The sequence below is a fragment of the Solanum lycopersicum genome, chromosome 10, assembly GCF_036512215.1.
Source record: "Solanum lycopersicum chromosome 10, SLM_r2.1".
Lineage (NCBI taxonomy): Eukaryota > Viridiplantae > Streptophyta > Magnoliopsida > Solanales > Solanaceae > Solanum > Solanum lycopersicum.
This window is the reverse complement of record NC_090809.1, coordinates 23,989,101-24,010,826: the sequence shown is the minus strand read 5'-3', so window position 1 is coordinate 24,010,826 and position 21,726 is coordinate 23,989,101.

Sequence of the window (21,726 nt, the reverse complement as noted above, 5' to 3'; positions counted from 1 at the left end):
TTTCCTCTCGTTCGACTTTCTCTCTCTTTCTCTTGTTCTTTCTATTTTCTTTATTCAAACCCTCTTTCTTTTACCCTAATTAGTATATAATTAAGAATAAAAGATGGCAATAATACCTCACTAATTAACTTAAGGTTACCTCTTTTAACCCCCAAGTAATTAGACTTATTAACATTAACCCACTAACTTTATAATTAAGGCAAGAATAGTCAAAAACGTCCCTTAAAACGTATCAAGAAATTCGACCCAGACTGGGATTGCGCAACCTGCGACGGCCCATCGTGCCGGCGACGGTCCGTCCTGCAGGTCGTCGCAAGGGTCAGAGACTCAATTTCCACTGAATAATCTGTGACGGTCCGTCACGCCTGTGACGGTCCGTCCTGCCATTCCATTACGAAGTTCAGAGAGTCGATTTTTAGTACCCAATTTCAGATTTTCTAAGTGTTTTGAAACGAGACCCTGCGACGATCCGTCGTGCCCATGACGGTCCGTCGTTGGGTCCGTCGCCTCAGCCTGTTTTTCCAGAATAAAATCTGCTGCTCAAAATGACTAAACAGGTCGTTACAACAAGACTAAACTATCTGTAATAGAGGGAGAGAGTTGCACACCCCACTACTAAACACTAAAAACTGAGTTTCTGACTGAATTGAGTTCCTAGTACATCAAAATACGTTGAAAATGCAAGTACACACAGAGGGAAAATAATTCTAAGACTAAATTTACGCATGAACAACAGGGAAACTTAAGAGGAAATATTACCTCAAGCTTGAGTGGAATCAGAAGGAAAGAGGTAAGGATTCTTGGCTTTCATGGCTGCTTTTGATTCCCAAGAATCTCCCTTTACAGTATTACTCCTCCCTAAAACCTTGACTGATGCAACTTCTTTTTTCAAAGCCTTCTAAGGTGACGATCGATAATCTCTACATCCTCATCATAAAGACTATCTTTTACCGCCACACTCTCTAATGGCACTGAAGAGGATGAATCGCCCACACACTTCTTCCAGAGTGAGATGTGGAAGACCAGATGCACTGTTGCTAATTCTGCTGGCAAGTCTAACTCATATGCCACCTGTCCAACCCTTTTAAATATCTTGTAAGGGCCTACATATGTAGGACTAAGATTTACTTTCTTTGGAAATCTCATCAACCCTTTCATAGGTTACACTTTAACAAAAATCCAATGATAAACTTGGAACTCTAATTCCCTTCTTCTTACATATGCCTAGGATTTCTGACGACATTGGGTTGTATTAAGTCTATATCTAATGAGTTGCACTTTATCCATAGCATAAAGGACTAAATATAGACCTATTAAAGCTACTTTACCTAATTCAAACCAACCAACAGGACATTTACATCTACTTCCATATAAAGCCTCATAAGGGGACATCTGAATGCTGGAATGGTAGCTATTTTTGTAGGTGAACTCAATAAAAGGAAGTTGATCATCCAACTACCTTTGAAATCGATCTCACAAGCTCAGAACATAACCTCTAAGGTTTTAATGGTATGCACTGCCTCTCCAATTATCTATGGATGAAATGTTGTACTAAGGTTAACTTGAGTACCAAGACCTTTCTGAAATGACTTCCAAAAATAAGAGGTAAAATAAGGACCTCTATCTAAGATGATAGACTAAGGAACACCATGCAACCTCACAATTTCATTAATGTAAAGATTGACATAGTCCTCCGCCAAATTTTTAGTCTTTACTGCTAAAAAGGGAGTAGACTTAGTCATTCTATCAACTATAACCCATATTGAGTCATGTTGTTTTCGAGTACGAGGTAACCCTGTGATGAAATCCATATTGATAACATCCCACTTCAAAGTAGGAATATCGATATTGAGTCATAACTCCATATTCTTGATGTTCTACCTTGGCTTGCTGGCAATTGGGAAACTAACTCACAAAATCTGCTATATCCCTCTTCATTCCATGCCACTAATAGACTTCTCGTAGATAGCAGTACATCTTAGTGGAACATGGATGAATTTAATACCTAGAGTTATCGGCTTCTGCCATTATATGCTCTCTCTACTCTCCTACATCAGGAACAGACAATCTACCATTTTTAGGATGTACACCATCTCCCCTTTGGGAGAAAACCTCCACACTCTGATTTTGGGTAACTGCCCTTCTTTTCCTTAACCTCCACTACCGAAGACTACTTTGCCCCATTCTAAACTTTTACACCGCATTCTGATATGCTCATAAGGCGAACTCCCGAGCGAGCAAGACCGTGAACATCCTTCACTAGTTCTTTCCTTTCTTCCTCAACATGGGCTACAGTACCCATAGATAATATACTAAGAGCATATTCTACTACATTCGCCTTAGCAGGATGATAATGCACACTAATGTCATAATCCTTAAGGAATTTAATCCATCTCCTCTGGCAAATATTAAACTCTTCCTGACTGAATACATACTGAAGGCTCTTATGATCAGTGAACACATCTACATTAACACCATACAAGAAGTGTCTCCATATCTTGAGTCCAAACAACATTGTTTCAAGCTCGAGGTCATGAGTAAGATAGTTCTTCTCAATCACCTTAACTTGTCTAGAGTCATACGCTACAACCTTATCTCGCTGCATTAACACATAACCTACGCCAATACTGCATGCATCATAATAGGTCCGACAACTATCTGAATCCTCTGGTAGAGTCAAGACAGGAGTTGTAGTCAATCTAGTTTTCAATTTTGTGAAGCTTTTCTCACAATCATCATAACGTTGGAACTTGACCATCTTCTGAGTCAACCTAGTAAATTGTGAGGCTATTGATGAAAATACTTTTAAAATTTTTTTGTTATAACCTGTTTGACCTAAGAAACTTCTTATATCTGTGCTAGAGGTAGGTCTGGGCCACTGTTTCTCTATTTCTATCTTCTACGAATCAACTCGAATCCCTTAGCTAGATACAATGTGACAAAGGAAAGCAACGGATTTCAACCACAACTCACATTTACTAAACTTAAAGAATAACAGGCGATACTTGAGAGTCTACAGAATAACTTTCAAATAACTTGCATATTCTTCCTCACTCCTAGAGTAAATGAGGATATCATCAATAAAGACAGTAAGGAAAAAGTCCAAGTACTATTTAAAAACTATGTTCATCAAATCCATGAAAGATGCAGGAGCATTAGTTAATGCAAATGACATAACTACAAATTCATAATGACCATACCAAATTCTAAAGGCTATTTTTGAAATGTCACTATCTTTAACTTTAAGCTTATAATAACCCATTCTTAGGTCTATATTTGAGAAATGGCTAGAACCCTGAAGTTGGTCAAACAAGTCATAAATCCCGGGGATGGGATAATTTTCCTTGATTGTGACCTTATTCAACTTTCTATAGTCACTACATATTATAAGAGAACCATCTTTATTCTTTAAGAACAACATCGGTGCACCCCATGGTGAAATACTAGGTCTAATGAATCCCTTATATAAAAGGTCTTTAAATTTCTCTTTCAATTACTTAAGCTCTACTTGATACATTCTATAAGGAGGACTAAAAATAGGCTGGGTATCTGGAAGGAGATCAATTCCAAATTTAACTTTCCTTTCTGGAGGAACTCTGGGAAGATCTTCTGGAAATAATTATGGAAACTCCCAAACTACTGGAACTAACTCAAGAGTTGGTGTTTCAAAACTAGAATCCTTAACCCGAACTAGATGAAAGAGATAACCCATAGATTTCATCTTTCTGGCCTTAAGGTAAGAAATAAATTTACCCATACGCGCTAAGCTACTGCCCTTCCATTCTAAGAATGGTTCGTCTGAATCTTAAAACAAACAATCCTAGTTTTACAATCGACTGAGGCATAACATGATTTTAACCAATCCATAACAATTCTCGTGCTTACTGCCACCTGTACTAGATTAGTTACCCTGTTGAGTTGGATGACTTATTGTTGCTGCTGAAGTTATAGAATGAGATTTTCCATTGAAACCTCCTTGACCATGTCTACAAGTACAATCCCTCAACCTATTTCCAGCTTGACCGCACCAAAAACATCCCTCTATTCCTGCAAGACACTCTCCATAATAGTTCATACCACACTTAGGGCCAGTAGGGTATGTCTTGGTTCCTGAAACTCTTAGCTGAGATTTAGATTCCGGTGCTCTACCCTTCTGATCATACATGTTCTTGGAAGATGGAAAACTAGCTTATTAAGGGGCTACAGCGGAAAACTTTTACTGAACGTTCGAGCGATTTCCACAACCCGATTTCTGTTGAAATTTGGCATAGTTTCCACTTCGAGCATTTTTATCTTCCTTAGCCTTTTCCCTAAGATTATAACCCTCAACCTACTTATCAAGAGTCATAAGCCTAGCTATGTTCATATTTCCAAGTAGCATAGCATTTCTGCATTATATTTTCACCAAATCTGACAGTCCATACAAAAACATATTCATTTGATCCCTGCAATAAGTAACTATTTGAGGAGCAAACCTGGAGAGTTCGTTAAAATTAAGTATATACTCTTAGAATATCATGTTGTCGTGCTTTAAGATAATAAATTCTTGGACTTTTTCTTCTCTCAGTTATATTTGGAAAAACCTGTCGAGAAAAGTCTCACTAAAGAAATCTCAAGTGGTAGGAGACATATTTGCACCCGTATTCTCCTTCCAGTGAGTGTACCAAATATGAGCAACATATTTGAACTAGTATGGTGCCAACTAAACCCGATCATTCCTAGTGAATTACATTACCTCAAAGATTTTCTTGATCTCATCAATGAAATTATGTGGATCGTCACTAGTCTGTGATTCTAAGAACTCAGGTGGATTCATCCTAAAAAAGCCACGCAGCTTTGCTGCTACCTATCCACCATTTTCATTCACAAAAGCATGAACCCGATTGTTCTAGTTTGTCATACTCTTGGCCAATATCTGTATGGCATTCCTGAACTCAACATTAGAGACATCTTAATCTGGGACTTGAGGAGCGTCATTTGAATTCCTGGCATTCAGATTCCTAACATTAGATCTATGAGGAGGCATGATGTGGAACACAGAACGTCAAGTTAGAATGGAATAAGATCATACCTCAAGCGCGATAAGAGTAACAAGAAAATTATGTTTTTCATAAAACACTTCATAGCCTCCCTCTCAATAGATGTGGTGCACTTCACACCCATTTAAAGGACTCTACTTAGCGAGGCTTTTCAGACATCCTAGGACACTTACACTTAGTGCTCTGATATCATGTTTTGTCACTCCCTAAGCTACACCCGGGATGCGGACACAGAACCTAGGACCACAAGTGATCCAAAGAGAACCGCGCTGGCATGTGCATGAGCGCACTAAAGAATATAAACTGTTGCGGAAGCTAAATAATAAATTTAAACTCAAAAGATGGGGAATACCCATATTCTATAACTGAGATAAATGAAATTAATGAGTTTAATACAAATAAATTATTAACTCAACACTAAGTTGAAACAAACTGTCTGAAATTAGCCTTTAAAATGGACTAGAAATACTGGGACAAGCCCAGCTAAATCTAGTATAAACTGAAACTAAAAGACTAAATACTGAAAAGATACTCACAACTCTTGTACTCAGAAAATGAGGTATCACCACTGAATAAGCTGAACTGGGGATTGTAAATCAATCTATGCGTGATCTAGATGCTAATAACATTAACCTACATCACAAGAAACTGTAGCGCACGTATACGTCTGTAATTGAAGGTACTGACCATGTAGCATAGAGTAAAGTTGAAATAAAATAGAACAGAACAAGAACAAAAGCAAGTATAATTATTTGAACATTAAGTACAGAATTTCTGAGCTAACTTAATACAATGACCAATTTATAATATGATGAAACTGAATACTTAATGTGTTGATAAATGGTCAATGTAGAGAGTCTGACTGAACTGTGGGAGCTACTAATAACCGATAATAAAATGACATGAGCTAAATGTTGAGTCATATGCATACGTCCCAACGAGAGGACCCAATATACCCATCCAAATGTATAAAGGCATCCTGACGTTATCACCAAATTGATTACCCACAAAGGGGACTTACAACCTATTTGGGTAGTAGTTCTGGGACTAATTGGGTACGTTGAATCCTAGTCCTACTCGGTATCATGCCACTCAAAATGTGTCCTGTAAATTTACTGATTATGTATGAGTTTCTATAAATACTTGATAACTTGAAATCGAACATGCAAACTGAGAATGCAACAATTAATCTAGTAATTATGCATTTATAACTGAGGCATGTATATCTTAAGTGTCTGAAATATCTTACCTAGCCTGCGTAATTTAAGAACTAGAGAAATACAAATATAGGTTTCTAAAATTCATGCAATAAACTTAATAATAACATGCTAATCTGAAGTTCTATTGACGTTGTAGAAACCTTACGTCTAATCATGATGGGAATCAAGAATTTGACTGAAAACTAGGGACACAATGGGTGAAACAAACCCGTTAATGAAATCTCACATACCTGATGATGAAATTCACGGAGGAACACTTACATTTTGGGGATGGAACTACTGCAAACTTTCTGCGTTCTTGAAGTAGGGCTCCTGAGATTATTCTTCTCTTTTGCTTCTAATTTTTTATGTTTTGATTTAATGATTTGACTTAGGTAAGTTTTAATTATATTTAAAGACCCTTCATGGACACCTAATTCGCTTTATGCTAAGACTTAGGACCATTTGAAGTTGACCCAACTGCATTTTCCTTTAACTGTCTGCTAATTTCCCACTTACGTTCAGACCTATGGACTGTAGGTCCACCTACAGACCGTGCAGATCATTCGTAGCTCTTGTAAAAGAGTGGGTGAATGGGGATCTCAATAGATGATCATGGACTACGGACCGTAGTATGACCTTTGGATCCTAAATCCGTCCGTCGACCAACACTTAATAAATTTTCTTGGGCTTTGATTTTTGGAAGTTTCTGATCGCATCGCTGGTTTTGCAGGGCGAAGCGTGGGTACACATCGACGGTCACGTCGGCTGCGCTTGAAGATTTTTCTAAAGAACAAATTTTTGTCTTTTTTGGCTAAGGGGTGTAACCTTAAAATTAATGTTGGGGTACATATTAACGTTCACGTTTACATTAATATTCATGTTCTTTTTTATATTCAAGTTTATAGTTAGATTGACATTGAAATTGATGTTCATGTTCACAATTAAGTTGACGTTCACGTTCTCGTTCACAATTATATTGATGTTGACATAGATGTTTATTTTGACGTTGACATTTACATTGTCATTGACATGGACGTTGATGTTTACATTAACATTGTTATTTATGTGTACATTGACGTTGACATTGATGTTAATATTGACGTTGATGTTGACATTGATATTGACGTTCATGTTGACTTTTATGATCATATTTTCATTGATGATAACGTTGATGTAAGTATTTATGTTGACATTCATGTTCACGCTCATGTTAACGACAACGTTCACATTCAAAATTTACGTTGACGTCAACATTGACATTGATGGTCATGTTGTTGTTCAAATTGACGTTCACATTGATGTACAAGTTGATTTTCATGTTGACAGTTGTATTCACGTTGACATTCACGTATAACTTTATGTTCACGTTCACGTTCATGTTGATGTTCACGTTAACACTTATGTTGCATTTACGTTGATAGTCATATTGACGTTTATATTAAAGTTTACATTGACATTGGCATTGATGTTGATGTTTAATTCATGTTTACATTGACATTTACGTTCATGTTCACATTTATGTTGACGTTCTTGTTGATATTGATATTCAGGTTTGACAATAACGTTGACGCTTATGCTGATAGTCACGTTCAAATTAAGGTTTAAGTTGGCATTTACGTTAATATGGATGTTGATATTTACGTTTACATTTACCCTTATGGGGTTGTTGACGTTGACGTTAAGTGTACATTGATGTTCACGGTCAAGTTGATGTTGACGTGTACGTTGACGTTCACATTGATGCTAAAATTTACATTAACTCTAATGTTCACATTCACATTGATGTTTTTATTAATGATTACATTGACGCTCAAGATGACGTTTACTTTGACGTTCACATTTACCTTGACATTCAAGTTTATGTCTATGTTGATGTTCACATTCACGTGAAAGTGCACACTCATGTTAACATCAATGCTGACGTTCACGTTCACTTTCACATTGATGTTAACGTTAATGTTGATATTCATGTACACATTGATTTTTAGATTTACGTTAACACTTACATTTATGTTGACGTGCATGTTCACATTTACATTGACTTTCATATTGATGTTATCATTCACGTACACATTGACGTTCATATTGACATTCACATTCACATTGACAATTGACAGTCATGTTCACGCATAAGTTGATGTTTAAATTGATGTTGATGTTGATGTACACATTGATATTGATATTAATATTAACATTGACATACACTTTAATGTTCAAGTTCATGTTGACATTGACATAAAAATTAACATACACGTTGACGTTGACATTCATGTTCAAGTTAATGTTAATGTTGACGTTCACATTTGTGTTCACATTCAAATTGAAATTCATGTTCACATTTACATTCACGTTGACGTTAACGTTTATGTTCATTCTGACATTCACACATATGTTCACGTTGATGTTCACGTTCATTATGACATTAACATTGAAGTTGAAGTTGATGTTCACATTCATGTTGACGTTGATGTTGACGTTCACTTTTACATTTAAGTTGACTATTATGCTAATGTTTATATTTGATGTTCAAGCTAACGTTTAGTTGACGTTGACATTCACATTACTGTTAAAGTTATGTTTACGGTGAAGTTGATGTTCATGTTGACTTTCACATTAAGATTTACGTTGACGTTGACGTTTACATTGAAATTCACATTATTATTTAAGTTGACATACACATTGGCGTTCACGTTGATATTAATGTTGATGTTGCATTGACGTTGACGTCGACATTCATGTCACATTTATGTTGAGTTAACATTGGAGTTGACATTCACATTACCATTGACGTTGACATTCACGTTCATATTTATGTTGAGTTTTACGTTGATGTTTATGTTAATGTTGATGTTACCATTTATGTCATACCTAAAGCGCATACCCCAGATGAGACCGACATCGTCGTCCTTTCAGAGGACCCAGACAAGCCCTTAGCATTCGTCATAATATGTAATAGGTAAAAATTGCGAAAAAATTTAAACTTTTACATTGTACTTGAAGTATACTTACACTTCATACTTATCATTCATAAACCATACCATATTCTAAGAAATTGTCTCACATATATAAAACCATCTAAAGAGTGCAATTCTGGACATAACTAATAAATAGTCAATATTTGATATAAGCCTTAATAAAAAGGAATCCTAAGAAACATGATGTAAATAGGATGTTCCTAATATCTACTAAAGTCCTCATAAGCTTGAAAATAATTGATAGCGTCCCAAACATGAGTATCTACCTAGACTTGGAGAAAGAGTTCCAAGCTTCTTCAAATCAAACTCCTTAAACTTCAATGGCTGGAACCTACAGTTGTAGTAATATAAAGTAATGGGATTAGTACGCCACATTTACTAAGTATTGTTTATAAAAACATAACACATAAGGACATGCATGAATAAGGATCATTTATTTTATCTTTGAAAACATACTAAGTCATATGAAACTCTGCAATGCACATACCATATAACATATAAAAGTTAAGCATTCCAGCACTATAAAACATGATCATAAGCAAAGGCATAATAACATAGAGTCATATTAACTTAAGATATTCAAAATAGATCACTTAATATAGCATACAAAACACTTACAATTGATCCCATCCCCAAACTACGAGTGCAATGGTCATGTGAAGCCCCATAACCCCACACAACAAGGTAGATAAGATAGGAGACTATGAGTAAAGCTTTGATTTTTATAATTTGTAACATAATTATTCATCACTTCATATAGTAATATAACCCAATAACATATTCATTATAATGACCAACATCCTATAATTGTACCATCATGTATCATAAACATATACCATCCATGTTATCATGTTACATAAGAACAATCTCCAAGGACTTCCATTAGAGTCAACTTGTGTAATGTCTAAATAGAGACATATACCCCTACCACTACTTAGTAGACTCCTCATGTCACCCTAGTAAAAGTTAATTTACTTATCTTTAATTTTACATGAGGGAAATTCGCCTTAACCGACATAGACTATGTGAGCTAAACATGGAATCCGGTGTTCGAAAACCCCACACCAAAAAAAGGTGGTCTACCGGATAAAGTAGAACCTAACATGACCAAGATTTCTAGGTGGATCAACTAGCTAATATACTGTGGTGGAACTATAGTTAAAGAACTAGGATATGTATTATAGACCAATAGTTCAAGATTACATGGCATACTCAATATCATGAGAGTCATTGTGAACTTACCTTCAAACTAGGGAACGGAAACCTCTCATATCTAGTTCATCGGTGCTTAGCTTAAGTTTCTTTCGAAAAATCCCTTTTAGTTGCCTTTTATCATAAACTTACCATAGGTCATTGAAGATTGAATCCTTGTATGAATATGATCATGAGATCATTACTACTAGATGAAAATTTCCGTTCATTATAACCCTTCGTATGTGAGATTAGTATACCATAGTCATCTTGTGCAAAGCAGACAAGTGAATATCATAACGTGCATTTATCATGTTCTTTTCATGATCTCACAAATAACATGTTCATATCCCAGCATATAAACATAACTTCATGCATGCGTTCATAACATATCATTATGATTTATAGGCTAACATAAACATGGTAGATTTATCACAGCTTTAGAAAACTTATCACTTGCTTCCAAGGATCTTATTAAAGAACTTACGTTCAACATAAAACATTCATAACCATAACGTAGTAAAATACTCAATATAATAATCAAGAAAAACCCTTCAAATCATATACAAGATCAATGCATAATGTAGGGTAAAGGATAAGAGTCATTTAGGAGTTCATTCTTGTCTTAGTTCCAATCCCTATGTTTTCATATTATCGAGTAGTAGAAACCATCATATGAAATGATCATGTAGATAAGAACATGCTTCACACGAATTTAAACATAAATAACAACATACTCATCAAATCGTGTGGAATAGATGTCACAACCGGAAACCACACCCTAGAAGTTAGGGCACAATCTCGAATTGTAGCACGGCGTCATCGAACTCTCGGAGTTCATAGAAAACCCTCTTTCATATCATTTATTGAATATACATAATAAAAAGTAGTGCATAATTAAAACTTTTCTCAAAACATAATATACTCTTCAAAATCTCTTCCATATAAAAGTAATAGAAAATAGTAAGTGTTAATCTCATTATCTTAAGACACAAGAATACTTGGGACAAGGACCATACTTCAAAATACGAATATAGAAAACAAAAATTTGAATAAAACATAAAAGACATATATATGGCCTCGAGTAAAGTGAGAACATACTTCAACTTCTTTTGAATGATCTTCTAAGTACAAGTCTTCACTTCTAGAAGCTCTTCACGTACCTAGAGCTATATAGATAAAAGCATGGAATTAGTACAATCACATGTACTAAGTATGGCTTATGCCTAAAAAATCATGAAAACGAACTGTATTTGAAATAAGCATCATTTCATTAAAATCATATTATAATAATAATAACATCATAAATCAATTTACAAATACATAAGATATTTCTAGAATGTAATTTCCTTACATAAAGTAATCTTAAGATTAACTTAATTCACAAAAGAGGGACCACCCATACACCCTCTCTAGATGTGCCTATACGACCCTTAAGATTAACTTTAATGATTCACATACATACTTACAAAGCAATCATAAACATCAAGGTAAGATTCTTCTAGCAAAGGTGAACACTATGTCTCACTTGAGTGAATTGTGAAGCTACCACCCATACAATCCCTCAGACACACACTTAAGAGTTCCAATACACTCCCTAAGATAGAATCATGATCACATAAATTACCAACTCATAGATGAGATGACATAAATTACCAACACATAGATGATATGACATTCTCTTCCCAAAGGCTATCAAAATACCTACTTATGTAAATGAAGAAGATAACGTCCATAGTGACCTCTTAAAGATTTCCTTAATAGTCCTCAAGAATAGCTAAGGCTTACATCATGTCCACAAAATCAACCAACCTCCCTAACTAGAGTCATACTTAAGAATTCCAAAGATAAGACATAAAGAGATTATTCCTTATGTCAACTCCACACTTTAGCTAAGGAATCCTTAATTCACATTAGATTAGATACTTATTTATTTGCAAACTCCTTAACATAAGTCATTAGTTCATTTGTTCATTAAGATCAATATATCACATAAAGGACATTCAAATAATGGTCTTGAACAAGACCTAGGAACTCTATATAAAACCTTCAATGTCTATTGTGTAATGTCTAGATAGCGTCCCATACCACCACCTAATCTCCATAAGCTCCGCAAATTCTAATAGGTATTCCATATGATGAGAATAGACAATAACCGACATAGACCATGATACCATGACATGGAATTCGGATTTCTATCCTCCTACGATGAGGTTGTTCTACTGTCCAATGGTAGAACTTGGATGCATCCCATGTACATGGTTAAGGAAAATTAAGGACTTCTTTGTATTCTAGTCTCATACTTAACTAGAACTAATTTCCCTCACCATACTCATTCAGTGCTAGCCTTCGTTCTCATAGAGTAATTGATGTATTTGGTTCACATAAAATGGTTCCATAACTAGTTCATAACCCAATCACATTTACTCGAACAATGAAGGTCCACTAGTGCTACCTCCCAATGGTGACAAGAAACTCATGATGACTTTCCTAAGGATTAATATCATTACGGCTTACACTTCAATGATTCTTAACCTTACCCTTTAGTCAAGGTTTTCACATAATAGACTCTTATATCATCATTTGAAGTGACATGCAATTCATACATTAAATTCTAAGAGTTCTAAAACCCTAAATAAATACATCACATATTCATAATCATATATACATCAAGTAAGATATACAAGTCAATCACGACAAGATATGACATATTTTACTTTTAACACATAATACATGTCTTTCTAGAAACACAACTAAAACAACCTAACATGTTTCAAGTCACCCTATATATAATCTTAACATCATTAATATACTCCACATAGACTCATAAAGTCAAATACGAATAACCAAGACTTAACCTAACACTATAATCATAATGTCAAATTCATCGTCTAACATGATCACTTAAGGCAATATAAGTAGAAGAATACAAATATGACTATATAACTCATATTTAGATAGATAACATCATGCTTAACTTAATCAAACTGCACAATTAGCCACATAAATTCAAGTAGTCTCCAATAAGGCCATGCTCATAATATTGCATAAAGTAACACTGATAAGGCCGCATTGTAAGTAAAACACATAGCACCGCCACCATAAGTGGACCATACCAATTACAATAGAATCAAAGTATAATTAGTATAAAATTAAATAAATCCGTCAGCAAACCTTCATCCCTTATTCGCACTTCAATTCGATGCTAAATAATCCAATTAAAAATCACAAGGCCCTTACCCATGTCCATAACCAACAATTCAAGCAATAATCATAAAATCCACTGAAATGTCTATCAATTCAATTTAGTTTTTACAATCTAGAATCAATTAGAAAACAATTTTATACAATTCCTATATCATTACAAAGTTCATTAGAAACTATATAACAATTCAGCAATATTAACTTAATATCAAGTAACCCATATTATAGTAAAAAACTAGGTTCCTCAATTTACCTAGGTTAATAGTTAATTTATATTGAAATCATCACTACCGTATCAATTATATCATAATTAAATGCTTAGAAATCGTTTATGCAAAAACTCATGGTAGAAACATGAAATTGGATAATTGACTTAAGAGAACATTGAAAAACATGTTGAGGATTCGGTTGCTTGATGAAAGGAGTTTAAAGGATGAAGAATAATTATTATTAACTTTGATGAAGAATTTCAACACAAAAAACCCTCACCGATGCCTCTTCAAGTTGGACTTTAATGGAGGTTTTGGAATTTTTTCTAAGAGTTTTGAATTCATGATTTTGAAGACTGATGTCTTTCATGTTATTACCCTTTATATATTTATTTAAATACACAAAAGACCCTTCATAAAACGTCCATGACGTAATTTATAAGTGGGGTGAATTTACCAATTCACCCTTAGACTTGCTAACAGCCTGCAAAGGAAGGCACTTACGTGCGACGCCTGCCTTTGACGGGCTGTCAAAGCCACGACGGGGCATCACAGTCCTCCGTCATTGTCTAAAGTATCTGGAACATTTTCCTATCTTAACCATTGGCTAAGTCCCTCACGACGGGACCCTTTTACGTTGCTTCACAGCCATGATGGGCCGTTGAGTGCTCCATCGCCAACGTCTGCCTGGGACAGCCAACACTCTAATTTTGGGTCCTTTTGTCAAGGACCCTTATATGGTCATTGGGGTTAATGTTTGGTTGTTTCCAACTCAAATACGATTTTCTATAAGTATAACACCTCTCACATGAATTTCTTACAAAATAAACGCATAAAACTTGATTAAACTCGCCTAGAAGTACAAGGTCGACTCAATGCATATCTTTCGAACACCTTGGATGTTCTTAGTCGTTTGACCTCCAAACATCATTAAATTTTAACCACTGCATATGCATGTTATATTAACGTAATTAAGAACCTTAAAAACCATGAAAAAATCATACACATATAAAACCACATTTTATACATTTAGGTGACTTAGTCGTTGAACGTCTTGGTCATCTCTTGACGTTTGACTTCCAACACCTCTAATATTTTAGATACTTCCTATGTACTATATTTAATACATATTTTGGAACTTATAAAATCAATACCAACCTTTTAGTCTCTAGTTAAAGGAGAATCTTGGAGTGCTAAGTTCAAGGTTGAGAAAGGCGGGGGTTCAAAGGATGGCAAGCCTACTTGTGCAAATTGTGGAAAGAAACATTATGTTGAGTGTCTATTGGGTACCAGAAGTTGCTTTAGTTGTAGAAAAGATGTGAACAAATTGAGAGATTGTCTTATGATTGCTTCTAGAGATAGAGAGGGTAATAAAGTTGCTACTAGTTTTCAAAATGATGATGCTTCGACCAAACGGCATTTCTATGCACTCTCTTTTATAGTGGAGAATCCGGATGAGAAGGAGACTCATGATTAATTTGGTAAGTTCTCTTTCATTTGTTAATATATGAGTTCCTTTTAAGTGGGGGAGTATTGTTTGTAAATGGGATATAAGTCCTTGAAATTGTTGCTTCTGCATGATGTTTTGAAGTTTGGTTGAAATTGAATTTCATTAACTTCTCGCATTGTGTGTTATACTAATCCATGATTAAGTTGCAAGATATGTTTATACGATGTTACTTTGCATATTAGCATGTTTATATCATGAATTTCTTAAAATGTGGATTTTTGAAAAGAAATTTCTTAAAAGTCACTGTTTCTCTAGAAACTGCATGGTGCCACATTTTTGAGAAAATGACTAATTGATTACTTTGCAAAAAAATATTGTAATTTTGTTATAACTAATGTATATGAGTAGGGTATTGAGTATAAAATGAGTTTTACTATTTGGAGTGAAGAATGTGAGTTTTATAGCGTAATTAGTTATACAATTGTGTTGAACTTTCTTATTGTGTTGTGAATCTCTTGAATATGTGAAATTGATGTTGTCTTCTTTGAAAGGTGTGTTATTGTTTTGTTATGTGTTACTAGTTGAGTCTTTAATCTTGGAAGTGTTCGGAGTGTGGCAAGTGTCATTCAGTACGAATGTTGTCCAACTGGGGGAGATTGTAAGACCCCGAAGATGACCTAGATTAACTAGAGCCTAAAAGGTTGGTATTGATTTTATAAGTTCCAAAATATGTATTAAATATAGTACATAGGAAGTATCTAAAATATTAGAGGTGTTGGAAGTCAAACGTCAAGAGATGACCAAGACGTTCAACGACTATGTCACCTAAATGTATAAAATGTGGTTTTATATGTGTATGATTTTTTCATGGTTTTTTAAGGTTCTTAATTACGGTAATATAACATGCATATGCAGTGGTTAAAATTTAATGATGTTTGGAGGTCAAACGACTAAGAACATCCAAGGTGTTCGAAAGATATGCATTGAGTCGACCTTGTACTTCTAGGCGAGTTTAATCAAGTTCGAAAGATATGCATTGAAACAGTGATGATTTGATATACATACGCTTTTGTTTACTTAGTTTACTTTGAACTCACAATTCTTCTTCTTTGATATCATGTTCACTTTGAACATGCTAGGTTGACTTAGGATATTCTTCTAAGACCTCCATTGGGATCTTTCCGTGCAATGATAAGAATGACTTACATCATTACTTAGTCTATCCTCATCCTTTTGGTCATCCTATCCAAACACCCATCATTTTCCTAGTTTTTTCTTTCTTTCTTTCTTTCTTTCTTAATTTCTTTAAAAAAAATCTTTAGCATTTAACCAACACAAATCATGTTAGCTAACATGAAATCCAGTGTCTTCCCCAAACAAAAAAGAGGTGGTTCACTAAGCAAAGTTAAACTAAATACCTCCTAGCTTTCTTAATTGGATCCACTAGCTAGTAACATATGCTAAAACATTGTTCAAAGACTAGGAGAATTGGGAGACCCTTATCCACCTTGGTGGTAGTCTTATCTCATAAGGCTTACATGGACTTGCAAAAGCTCATTACTAGTCTATCGGTTCTTAGCTCAATTTAACATTCTTTAAAATTTTTGGAGTTGACTCATACATTATGGAAGCTTGCTTCTAGTATGAGTTATGCTTAGATCAATAGATGACTTTTCATTCCTTTTTACACTTGATGAATGTGAACATAAATCTTACATTATCATTAAGCTGTGAATAAGACTTGTCTCCCGATTTCTAATACCCTTTTTTGTGAGTATCTTTAACATAATTGTTTAGGTTAACACCCCATTCTAGGTCAATTTCATAACCCATAAGCGTTTAGTTATATTATTACTCACCTTATCTTGTTCAATGTTATTTTGTAATCTTGTACCATTCTTTATGAAATTTATAAGGACTTATTCAATGTGCTACTGTGTTAACAAGTTCATTTAGATAGGGTATGTTGGTATTTGTTCAAATCATTGGCATACCCTAGGTTATGAGTTTATTGAAATACATCTTGTTAAGTCAATCATTAATATGTATTTGGCCTTAAAAGAAACATCATAATTTACATTGGCCATATAAGATTGGTATGAATTAATTATTAGCCAATTATGTTGCATATTTTGGAAATAATATTGTTGGCCAAATTATTTGCATAAACCAAACTTTAACTAAACACTTGTCTTGATATTATAATTAGCCAAGTCAATTAACTCCACGTACATACTATAGTAAACTCATAATTTTTAACAAGACAACTTTTAACATTTTATTAGCTTATAAGAACGATTCAATGCTTAGTTTGACAAATCTATAAAGTTTATTTTGGAATGAATATTCATTACCTAGTTTTGATTCTCATTCTTTATTCACCTTGGAAACTTGCATTCCAAACACTTACAAACATATCTACTGTAAAAACACGCAGTAATTGAAACCTTCATCCGTTTCAACAGTAAACTGAATTTTATAAACAACTTATAACAATTTCATCTTCTAGAACACAATTAGGCATTACAACATTCCTATCTCATGGAAATGGTATTCTAATAATACGAAACTAACCTATAGGTCCCATTCGACATTATCAAATCATAGAAACCTACGTATAATGATCAGATATCACCATATACAAAAAACATGCTCAAAATTTTCATTATGCATACTACTAGAATCGGAATTAGAGAGAACTAGGGAGATTAATATTCGACAATTTCATTGGGAACAACCCTTGTTTTGGTTTTTCTTGAATTCAAAATGTTTGAAAAGCCTCCTGGGGAAAGGAATCCAAGAGAGAAAAGCCATACCTTAATTTAGAATCGAATCTACGAAGATCACCATGTACTTTACACGAAAATCTTGAAGAATTGCCTTGAAATCGCCTAAGGAGAATAGAGACTATTTTTCTTTCTTACGTTTATTCACTGTTTTTGAGTTTCAACGTGATTCTAAGTCTTAGGAACTGAATATTGACTAATTCAACTTATCTAATTAACTTAATTAAATAAATCTATTAGATAATTACCAAAATGCCCCCCTAAATTAACTAAAAATTTGAGAGCATTCGACGTTGCTAAATTCAGAAAATTTTCTAAGGGATTCACGTTTGCCCATGAATTTTAAATTAATTAATCAAGTTGCTAATTTAATTAGATATGTAACCTGTGTTAATTACTAAAGTACCCCTAAGTCTCTAGGATCATAACCAACCCCTTTGGACCATCCTAGGTTAGGTACTAGGATGTTTGTATAGTTAGCTACTCAACTAGTGTCACCTGATTAGGACTTTGGATTTTTGGCACACTAGTTACTTTATTTTAGTTAGTTCTAGGTAAGTTATCTAGTTAGGTAAGTTCGTTTGGGCCTAGCCCCTAACTGCACTAACCGAAATCGGTTGGGCTTGGTCATACTGTCTCGTTGCCAGTAGCACATGTGCTTTCACCTGTGTTTTTGTGTACTTCCCTAACCATTCACTCTGTAGTTGCACTTGGAAAGTTCACTTCTTTTCCCAAGGATCTTCACTATGTCCATGGCCACTGCTTAATCTACATGATCATTTTAAATGATCATGTGCTTTGGTACCTAGACTTGACACTTGGATTCCTCGTTCCTTATTTTTGTAAGTTATGAAATCAAAAAATTTAGCTTAGGATCTTCATTGCTGGTACAATTCCTACAAGCTTAGATTGGAGCATTTGAACATCAGTGTAATTTAAGTTACTTGTTAATACATAGAAATTGGGTAACAACCTCAACACAATAATCTCTGACATGCCCAGTAGTACTTAATCATTGGCATTGGGATGCCTATGTACCCCAAATACATATTGTTAAAACCTAATAGTGTCTTCATTAGACAACTACATTTTCTTGAATGTTACATTATCCCCCTAGTAACATTCGTCCCTGAATGACACTACACATCATTTTTAATCAAAGAGGTTATTTTTGAAAAACACATCAACATACTTGAAACTTTAATCTTTGTGAATATCTGATTCACAACTTACTCTGGATGATGCACATCACTCAAAGCTTATATGAAGCTTCGTATCTGAGATTCAGGAACTTATTTCTCAATCTCACTTTAACTCAATGCACATCATAACTCATGCAACATAAAAATAATATCAACACTATACAAAAACATCAATATGAATACAAGCATGAACTCATATTAAGTCACATAGTGGAAGTATAAAACACACAATTATGGGTTTAAAACACCAAAATTGACTAATTCACAAAAAATTAGAGTTTCATAAACAAAACCAAACTTAGGAAGAGTATATCTAACCTCAAGAACTAAACAAGTGAGGGTAATGGGATCTTATGTCGTCCTTGGCCTCCCATGTTGCTAGCACCCTTAACAAGGTGGTTCCTCTATAACACCTTTACGGTGGCGACCTCTTTGTTCCTCAGCTACTTCACTTGGTAATGTAAAATTTCATCTGGAAACTCTTCATATGAAAGGTTCTCGTAGACTCCTAACCCCTTAACAAGCAGGATGGATGCTGGATCACCTAGACACTTTTAGAGAATTCAAACATGAAACATTGGATGAACAAAATCAAAGTCATTTGGTAACTTCAGTTCATCGGCAACATTCCCTACTCTTTGTAAGACCTCATAGGGACCTATATACCTCGGACTCAACTTCCTTTTTTTACAAAGCCTCATTATTACTTTCATGGGTGTTATCTTAAGGTAGACTTGATCAACTACCTCGAATTCAAAAGCCCTCTTCCTGTTATCAACATAGGATTTTTGACGACTGGAACTAGTAGCCAATCTATCACTGATCATTCTCACATTTTCCATAGCCTTATGTATGATTTCACTGCCAAATATGAAAGACTTTCCAACCACAAACCTCCCAACTGGGGACCTATATATCCTGCATATAGTTCTTAAAAAGGTGCAATCCTTATACTGAAATGGTAGCTATTATTATAACAGAACTGAATAAGTGACAAGTGATCATCCCAACTCCCCTTGAAGTCAATAACACATGCTCTCAGCATGTCTTCAAGGATCTGAATGGTACACTCTACTTGACCATCCATCAGAGGTTGAAAAGCAATACTAAGCTACACGTCTGTAACTAAGCTCATTTAGAAAGATCTCCAAAAATGAGGAGTGAAATGGGCTCCCCTATCCCAAATGATAGATAAAGGGATCCCATGCCACCTTAATATCTTATTAATTATACAACTAGGCATAATCTTCGGCCCTGTAAGTAGACTTCATAGGAATGAAGTGAGCAGACTTAATCATCCTCTAAACAATGACCCTGATGTAATCATGTTGTTTCCTGGTCCTGGGCAGACAAACCACGAAGTCCAAATTAATATCCTCCTACTTCCATCTGGAGATCTTAAATGATATGGTAAGACCTCCAGGCTTAAAGTGTTCGGCCTTAACCTGTTGCCCATTCGGGTACTCCTCCAAAAACATAAAAATATCTCACTTAATACCTACTCACCAATAGATCTCCTTGAGGTCATGATACATCTTTGTGGAACCTGGATGAATAGAATACGTTGACCCATGAGCCTCTTCACTAATATGAGGTCTTAGATTATCAATATTGGGCACACACAATTCAGCCATGATATCTAAGCAAACCTTTCCCCTAGGGAGAATGATTCATTAAGCTTACTCAACACTGAGTCATTGAACTCCATGAGTACTCGTGATGCTGCTTAGCTTTAAAATCTACAACAAATGAGGATTCAGATTCAGAATGAACAGAACACCCCCACTTGGTTTATCTACTAGCCGCACACCTAACCTATCCATTTGGTGTACCTCTTTAACAAGATCTTTATTCTCATCATCAATATGAGACACACTACTCATGCTCAATTGGATCAATGCATCGGCCATTACATTGACCTTACGTGGGTGATAGTGGACACTCATGTCAAAATCCTTTAGCAGGTCTAGCCATCTTCGATGATAAAGGTTCAATTTTCTTTATATAAAAAAACTACTGAAGACGATTATGGTCAATAAATAAATCATTATATACACCATATAAGTAATGTCTCCAAAGTTTTAATGCAAATACCAAAGCAGCTAACTCAAGATCATGGGTAGGGTAATTCTTCTCGTAGTTTTTCAACTGTCTTGATGAATATGCAATAACCTTTCCATCCGTCATAAGAACACATCCCAAACCTACTTGAGAAGCATCACATTACACCACATACCCTTCACCACTCCTCGGCAATGTGAGAATCAGGGCTGAAGTGAGTCGGTCTTTTAGCTCTTGGAATATTTTTTCACAAGTTTCGGACAACTCAAACTACGCCTTTTTGTTTGTTTAAGCTGTCAATGGAGAAATAATAGTAGAAAATCCCTCAATAAAACTGTGATAGTAATAATACAAACCGAAGAAACTCTGGATGTCTGTAGAAGTGAGGGGTCTCGGCCAGTTTTTTA